The following is a 9,610-nucleotide window of genomic DNA, read 5'->3' as shown; positions in this document are numbered from 1 at the left end:
TCCATTTGCATTGGAGAGAAAAGAATACACATCCAGGAAAGGCTTATACTGCAAACATGAGTATTAAAGAAACATATCCAGTAAAAATGATGAGCTTTTTAATGGTTGCTGAGTTATGACAGAAAAGGTGTGCCTGCTGGAGCAACTGACATCCATCCATTTGAAATGGTCGCTTTCCACAATACATCAAAAGTGAAAGTGAACTTTCTCCATCCGGTTCAGTCTGGTCACTCTCTCTCAATTATTCTGAACAGTGCCATTTTTTTCATTTTTTTTGATATCCATATTTTTCTGTACTAGGAAGTAAATGCATAACTAATACCATTCTCCGTGCACTTAAATTCAGATATGTGAGTCATCATGTTTGACTAAAAAAAAAGATAAACATTACATTCATCTGAGGGGGCAGAAAGTGTCACATCACTCTATGTTTGGAAAGTTTGAAGTTTCATAACAGTTTATGTTTAGTTGTTTATTCAGCATCAATTAAGGCATAGAATTCTAAACATTGCAAAGGGTCTGTGGGGGCTTGGATTAAATACACACAGACATATTAAAAATATGCTTTTCAGATTATTCAACAAGGTATATCACCTGAAATTCAAAACTACTACTACTACTAAACTACTTATATGAAAACTATTTTGTAATGTGAAGTGAGAGACTTTAGTTAAAATTGAAGAATTTTTTTTATTTCAGTGCCTTCCTTTATTTAAGTTGTGATTCATTTCAAACCTTAATTTACAAAGCAATTTGTTTTTGATTTGCAACAGTTAGATTATGATATGAAAACCATCCATTTTCATAACGTTTTGCTTACCATAAGAAGTTGTTTTAAATCAGCATTAATACAAAAACAGTAGAATGTCAAAGCCTTAATTTCTTTGCAAATACAACACTTTTCTTTCCTTTAATGATCTATTTCTTATACAGGCCTAAGGTTTCAGTCATTTATATCCATTTGTGATGCATATGATTTCAGTTAATTTGAAGTGTAATTATTTTTTGAACGTTTGTCAAATCCACAGTATAAACACCACAAATCAAACTACAGAGATGGGTCTGGTTTTCTTTCATGTATTCACATTTCTTTCTTTTGTGGGCTACAAAATGGAAAAACATTATAAAAGCCTTATTAAAGTAATCTGTCATCTGTAGTTTGAGAAGATTTTCTGCATGAAAGCACTCTAATGTTTGTATTAACTAAAATAGAAGTTTGGATGTTTGGAGCTGAATAGTTTCCTTTAAGCCCACTGAACACCAAAAAACTGAAAGTTGTTTATAGTGTTTTACTTTTATACTGTGTAGCATCTGAGGACTAGTTTTGAATATATCTTTCCCCTAAAAGCCTAAGCCTAAGTATTGTCAAAAGTAAACATGTAAGCTAGCTACCTGCAATTCCATTCAGGGATGGTATGGCATTTACCAGGAATAAGCCACTTTCTGATAATGGGTGGATACTGGTACCATTCTGAACTTTTGCTTTGCATTTCACTCTCTAAAAACTGTTTGCTTGTAAAAGAGTAAGGGTTATCATGCTGAATTTTCTGACAGATTTAAATAATCTACTTGGATCTGGCTCAATCTAAACAGTTACTGTATACAAATGATGCTACTATCGTTTATATTTCTGTTTCTGCTTAAAGCTGTTTATCAGAATTCATGTCCAGCTGCAGCTCAAGAGTTTTATACTGTTGTGATTTCTGCTCAAGAAGATTTTGTAGAGATAAAACTAAAGAAAAAGAAAAAAAATGTTAACAGTTTGCATTTTCCAACAGAAAATGTGATTGTCAGAGAAGGAACTGCATACAAATTTATTGAGACAGCAATGTAAAAACTGTTATGTTTCATTACCGTCAAGCAATTTACATACAATATGTGATTGTTAGATTAATTTTATTTTCAAGTAATTGAAAATGACACATTCATATTACGTAAATTTCAGAATATAAAATTCAGTAGTAAAGTTTCATATCTTTGAAGCAAAAGCTGCATGAAATCAGCCACCCATTGGGCTCACTAAACTCTTTGTGTAATCATTTCTGATGCTTTGCTGCCACCATTTTGAGTTCTTGTCTGTTGTCTCTTGTCTGTTGTCGAGGTGTTCATGACAGCATTTTTCTTCAGCATGTCAACCTGTTCAGTTTGATTTGAATCTGGATATTAACTTGGAGAGATTTTTTACTTTTTCTGGATAATTTGGTTGCATCAAACACATTGTTACAGCTATTATTCTTTAAGAATCTAGATACAATGGTTAACACCTGGATAGGATAAACATTTGAAGTTCTTGGAGCCTCAAAACAAGGAAAGAATTATGGTGGTTACTTGGGTGTGCTGGGTATGAGAAACACTGATCAAAGGAATTGTCTGGTTTACCTTGGTTAATTATGTTCTGGGAAAACGATTAAGTGTCAATTAATAGTCTGGGAACATAGCATAAAAACGGGCAGGTACGGAGAGACAAGGGTTGGAAAAAAAGAAAGAACACATGGGAAAATACAGAAAGACAGAGAGGACTGAAGAGAAAGGAGGATACAGAAAATAAAGCCAGGAAAGAGTTCCTTGTCCAGATTACCCATGACCAGATTCGAGTTAAGGATTTGAACCTTGTTAATAGAGCTTCCCATTCTGTTTGTTTTTAGATAACTGATTTGATGTATAGAGAACAATATGGTTAAAAACAGCCTCTCCTGGTTGTGAAACGTAGTTCAGGACCCTATGCAGACAGTATAATCCAAAAGTAAGTGAGGAAGGTCGACAGGGAGGAGATGACGAGGATCAGGGCAGGTTGACAAACTGGGGGGCGTGACTACGGTGAACTGGTGTTTGGGAGGCGTAGCCAAGGAAAACAAGTCCAAGGAGTCCAGGGTGGAAATCCAGGGTGAAGTCCAAGGTCCAAAACCGGGTGATCCATCCGAGACGGGACAAGACATGGTTAAAAACCACGGGATCTGGGACAGGGACAGGGAACAAAAACATGATGACGAGGCCAGACGCTCCGAGCCCCAGACCCAGATGGTCAGGACGCCGTGATTAAGCCTATGCCGTCAGGTTTCTCCTGGACCCGCTGGTAGGCGGGCTTCTGGGCATCCATCTCCCAATGCTGAGCCCAGAATAGCGAGAGCGCCAGGCTTAAATAAGGAGATGGCAGGATTGGGGGCTGGTGCATGTAATCAGCAAAATGTGAAAGAACCGGAGTGCCCTTTAAGAGGATCATGACAGGTGCATTTTTAGAATAGGGAGATAGATTCCTATTCATTTTGTAGCAGTCAGGTTTACAGAGAGAGATTTAACTGTAGGTCATATTCTGTTATTTTAGAAGGCAGCTTTATATCTGATGTGGACCCCTGAAAGATTTGAATACTTTGTAGTAGTCTGGGGTCTTTCTGGGGTGGTCTGGACAAGAGTCTCTTGGATGCCTTGTCTGTAACTAGTGTAAACTTGCATGTTGTATACATACTGTATATTGTGTGTTGTTTAGTGTGTCATTGTCATTAATTAATAATTTTGTAATCCAGTGTGTCTTATTTATTACTCTTTGCACCAAAACAGTGCCAGAGAACAAAGAACAAAAAATCAGGTGTTTTAATTATCCAAACCTCTTGGGTATATGTTTGACAAATCTTTACAAATTAGGGGTTATGATAATTTAATGTACATATTGACTAACATGCTCAGTCATTTTCTGACATTCTCTATTTTTGTAACTCCTATTTGTAACAATATGTTCTGGGTCATTTTCATGTTGCATGGTGAAGTGCTGCCAAATACATATGGAAGTATTTACTTTTAGAGAAGCAGAACCTATTTCTGTAAACTCCAGAATTTGTTCAGTTGCTGCTATCACTAGTTACATCATCAATAAAGATGTATGTACCTGTTCCAGAGACAGACGCTTTTTTCCAAACTATGACATCACTGCTACTGTTCTTCAGAATTTGCTCAGAAGTCTAAAGTTGAGCCTGGAGATTTTTGGAAATGTTATGGAAAAACAAAAACAAGATCAACCTAAAAGATACCAAAGCTAAATAATGGTTAAAGTGTGGAGAAAGAAAGGAATTGCAGATGCTCCAATGAACACCACCTCATCTGTGAAGCATGGCCTGGGAAAGTATGGCTGCCTCTGGGACTGGCTCACTTTGTTATGCACTGTGACTTCCTGTGTGGATGAGAGGGGTTGCAGTGTTGTCAGTGATGTGTCATAGCTGTAGCTACTTTGGGACTCATAGCATATAAAATGACATGCACCTAAATGACTATTTTACAGTTTGGAGAAAAAGCATGCAGGGTCCTTAAACCCATTCTTCCCTCTCCTGAGTGGTGATGGTACAACTGTAGTGGAACTACGCTGACTGATAATGATTGAGGTAATCTAGAAAGATGAATGACTAACAACTCTGGATTTAAAAAGGCGCCAGCTAGAGCTTAGCTTTTCTAGGAAACTGTTTTTTTCCCATCAGCTGTGGACACAGGATGATTAAGTGTAGGATTATTACTCTGTACAGCTAATCTTACACTGTTAAAAAGCTGGTGGTGGCAAATACACCTTCATCAAGACAAACTAAAATACAGAATGACAAGATCTGGAGAAAATTGACCATATCCCAGATATCTTTGGGTCAACATCTTTTATTTTCAGTTCTTTGAAGGACTGAAGAGACATGTACAGTATAATATTGTACCATAAATAAGGTTAAATATTTTATCTTTGTGGGTATTTTCTTCTGATTTCTTAGATGAAAACTTTACAAAACAGTCTTAAGGATTTTGTCTCTGGTATAAACACAGCACTCGAGGCAAACTTCTGTTTATTGCACATAATAAATAGACCCTCACAAATACAACATGCATAAGATAAACATTACCACAGCTGTATTTTCTTAGTAGTATAGTATACAGAATTCAATGTTATCACAGTTTAGGGTTTGCAAAGGAAAGCTTCCATAGCTTCCATGTGAGTGCCTAAATGGACTTGTGGACAGTAAAAGCTTTCAGCGTGGAATTAATAAAACACAATGCTGTCAAGCTTGTAGGAAACAGTGGATTGAAATCTGTTCTGCATTTATGTCTCATTTAAATAAAGCAGAGAGGCTGTAATTAAGAAGCACAGAGCCTTTTACTGTGCTAAGATGCAACAAATTAGAGGCCTAAAACTTGATCTCTAGCCAGTAAATTGCACGCAATGTATTGTTATTGTTTCTGAGAGAGGTTTATAGAACGTACAATTACAAGCTGGGTTGTGGCATGAATTGTAATGCAAATATATTTGGCTCCTTTACACTCAGTTGTCTGCCTAGGAAAAGTGAGGCTTCAAAAATATTCATGACTTAGTTTTTTGTGACTAGAAGAAGTTATTTTATCGGAGATACAATAACAAAAAAAAATTAAAAGGACTTTTTATTTTACCACTCCACAAAGTATCCCATTTATTTATTGAATATAAACGTCTTGAAACTGCAATTGGTTTGAAACTTAGACTTTTCCATCTATAATTCAGTGGAGTCTGTGGTTAACGGTGGTTTACGCTAAGAAAACTTTCCACACTTCCAGGAAATAGTCTCTCTACAAAGTAGGGAAATTTGTGTATTTTCTCTATGATTCTCTTCTAATATCTACTAATATTAGAAGTCATGGGATTTAAAGACATACAAACAGAGACGACTTGAACAGAGATGACTATTTAGAAACCTGACATTCAAAATGGAACCCCGTAGACTTCTTCAGAAGCGAAACATACTGTAAACTAGAGGACGCAGGAGGGAACAGGGATATGTATTTAAAAAGGGCTGTGGGATTGTGGAACAGTCTAACCAGCCAAATTGGTACCCTGGATTCTTTTAAGAAATGGCTAGATAAGATCCTTACCTATTCTTTACCAAATGGGCTCTCATTTGTACTTATTCTTTTTTTGTTCTGTTGCTGTTTTTAATTATAATTCATTGTTATTTTTCTCTCACCTGTACCCCACAATTTGGAATATGCTGCTTGTTAATCAAATCAATTTGACAACCATGGACCTCATACAAACACATGTTGTACAGTACTGTATACTTGTCCCCAGATAAATGCCGTTATCAAAGCCATTGCCCATTTTCCACATTGAAAAATCCTGTTACAGCAGAAAAAAAAAAACATTACAATATTGTTTTTAAAGGAACAAAAAATTGAGAACGTGTCTGTTTTCATTTCTTGCAAAACTGCAGGATGCTATATACTGAAATGTAAGTACATAACAGACATGTGCCCGAGTTAAAGTGAGCCAATAAGTTTTGATGTAACTCACCAGCAAATCAAGTCTGCAGTTAGTTATGTTGAGATAAGTTGAGGGAAAAATAGTCAAGCCAAATGCATCACAGAGAAGTGTGAAACACTCAGAGGGTATTGAAGTAATGTTTTGGAGAAATTGTAATATTCCAGTGGTCAACAAGTGAAAAACAGTCTGCCACAAACATACAAAACTGCTTTACATGAAAAGAAGCCAGAAAGCCTTGAATTGATTTAGTTGAGAGAAGGCTAAAACACAAAACACAGGAAATGAACTGTTTTCTGTATAGAATGAAGAACAAATGTATTGTATGACAGAAGCTGACCCATTTGCAGGGGCTTTCTCTTCTGATATCTACCAGTGAGATGTTTCAATAGAATTCTAAAATTGAATTGAAAAGCACTACCTGTATATCAGAAGACCACAAGAACAGTTGGCTTTCTTTCATTTGTTCTATTCCTCGTCAATTCCTTTAGAACCTCAACTTCATACTGTACCTCACTAACAAAGATCTCTGTTTAGGGCTTAGCTATGCTCAGTTCATATCAAGTGTGAAAAATGTACTTTCTGTGAACCATGTCTTGTCGTACATAAAACAACATAGGCTGAAGGGTGTTATATACAATAATTTGCATACTGCAGTACCCTCTTACGTGCTGTCCAGCATTATGCTTGATAATACACTAGTGATACTGTACATCAAGTCTCTTGTGATTGAGTAAAGTTTCTCAAATAATTTATTAGGGGAAAAATCTATATACATTGCTGCAATAACACTGGAAGCTACTAATTTCTAGAATATTTGCTTAAGTAACATACAGTACTAAGCAGTGGTGCTTAAGTAGTCATACTGGAGAAACAATACCATGTACAAAATGAAAACAGTAATTATGTAGAGTCCAGAATCAGTGGTTGGCATTAAGTTAAAGAAGATGAAAACATAAAATTTGTTCACAGATGTATTCTGTTAAGACAGCTATGTGCTTGATGAGAACATGTTTTCATTAAAGGAAAAAGGTTCTGAAGGAAAAAAAAACATGTTTTCATTACAGCTATAAACATTTACTGTAGCAATAACACAACAGAAATACAGTTACACCAGAAATTGTGCCTAGATGCTTAATGTAACATTTATAGTAGGTTCAAAACCTATTAAAAGTAAGTAGTTTTTCAACTTAGGTTTATATGCCAATAAACAAATGGGACTCAGGAGAATTTAGTAATAAAAGATGACTTTCAAGAAATTAATAATAGAAGCAGTGTATTAAGCATGTGCCTGTTGTAAGTTAACAACACTATTAAAAGTATATACATATATTAGTTAAAAACTATAAATAGGTTTCTATACAACCACTTCCTTATTTAAACTTAATATATCCAATATAGATCAATTTTAACTTGCAGTATCATTGCTCTCTCATTCCTTTCATTATTACTTTGCCACCAGATGGCAATAAAATCTATGAAGTTCTAGCAACAACAAAAGGCACAGAAATAGTTTTGAATACAACTACATTTAAGTGAATAAGTAGGTTGCCCTTTTCTGAAAAATGTTCTACTGAACTCTAATGTTTTAAAAAATTACTGCTCTTAAACCTTGGTTAGGAGGATAAATAGAGGCTGTAATAAATAATGGAAATTAAATTATGCCTTCATCTCTGCTGCTCTTACTTACAGTATAATCCTCCATGGATCTAATCCCAAAAAAGTCTCTAAAAATCATAGTAAACCTGCTCTTCCTCACATACAAATTCTTTTGTATCTCTCTTCCACCCAGCAACCCTTGGGTTAATTTTACTCTGCATGGAGGTCCTAACTTCCTCATCCTACAGTTAGGTGGTTGAATCTCTCCCTAGTGAGTTAAACCAAAAGTCTTTTTGTCTAATGTGTGTAACTATTTGCAGGATGCAGTAGCTACTGCATGAAAAACTCCAGGAAGAATTAATGTGCAACATCAGAATATCACTGGCTCATAGTCTGTATGCAAATGACTTAATGCTTGGAGACCATTCAGGGGTAATATTTTGGTAGGCCAAGGAACTGTTTTATCTGTTTGTGTTGGAGTGTTTTATTTATGATTGAAAGTGATTTTTACGGTGAAAGACCTCGTATAAAACAACATACATAAATACATAATAACAAGTAATAGGTTTATTCCATGCTTGAAAAAAGAAGAAAGAGAACACAACGTTTAGGCCGTGGAGCCTTCTTCAGGTATGAGAGAGACAGGGCAGTAGGTAAAGGTAAAGTAGCGGGAGAACAAAGGTTGGGAGGGAGGAGGAGTGAGAGGCGGGAGCAGGGGACAGAAAGAGAGGCCAATCAAGAGGTGTGAAGTCAGAATGGGTGCAGAGAGGTGTGAAATGAAACTTCCAATGAATGGAGAAAATTTAAAAGAACAGTAGTCTGTCGTTAAGAGAAGGGAGAATGTGTGATCCTAGCTGCAGAATAATTTTAGTTTTGGTGGTCTTTCTGATGTATGAGTTTGGAAAACCGTCTTTGAGAACACAGACGGAGAGATTAGAGTGGTCGTGGCCGTCAGAGGTGAAATGAGAAACAATGGGCTTGGAGAGATCTTTAATCTTCACAGCCCTGACGTGTTCTCTGAAGTGGTCTCCGAGTCTCCTTCCTGTTTCTCCAATGTAGATGGCTGGGCATTTACTGCAAAAGATACAGTAAATAAGGTTGCTGGAGGTACAAGATGCTGTCTGGGTGAACCGGAATTGTCCTGAGGGGCCTTGAATGAGTGTGGTGGTGGATGTGTACTTGCAGGTGATACAGCGAGCTCTGTTGCAAGGGAAAGTGCCTGGTGTGGATGGTTGTTGAGGGCGGTCAAGGGAGCTGTGAACAAGGAGTTAACGCAGATTAGGTGGTCGGCGATATGAGATGATAGGGCGATCAGAAAAGAGGGCCCCAATGGAGGGATCATCCTGTAGGATGGAAAAGTTGTGGTTAATGGTCCTGGGGATAGGAAGTGTGTTAGGGTGGTAAGGAAGCACCAAAGGAATGCGGTTGTTACGGCGGGAGTTCCTGATCGGGTTGATGGTCCGGGGGGTGTTTTTGGCTCGGGCAAGGGCCCTGTCAATCACACTGCTGGGGTATCCTCTGTTGATGAAAAAGGAGTACATTTCGAGGGCTTGGTTCTCGAAGTCGATGTCGTCGCTGCATAATCGTCGTAGCCTAAGGAACTGTGAAAAAGGAAGAGAGTTTTTAGTGTGGTTGAGGTGAAATGAGCTGTACAGGAGCTAGCTGTGTGAATCTGTGGGTTTGTAATAAACTGAAGTGGACAGTCAGGGGTAGTTGATAGAGAAGTTGATGTCTAGAAACGGAAGAGTAGTGGAAGAT

This window comes from Atractosteus spatula, chromosome 3, assembly GCF_055471065.1.
Source record: "Atractosteus spatula isolate fAtrSpa1 chromosome 3, fAtrSpa1.hap1, whole genome shotgun sequence".
In the NCBI taxonomy this organism is placed as follows: domain Eukaryota; kingdom Metazoa; phylum Chordata; class Actinopteri; order Semionotiformes; family Lepisosteidae; genus Atractosteus; species Atractosteus spatula.
This window is presented reverse-complemented; position numbering follows the sequence as displayed.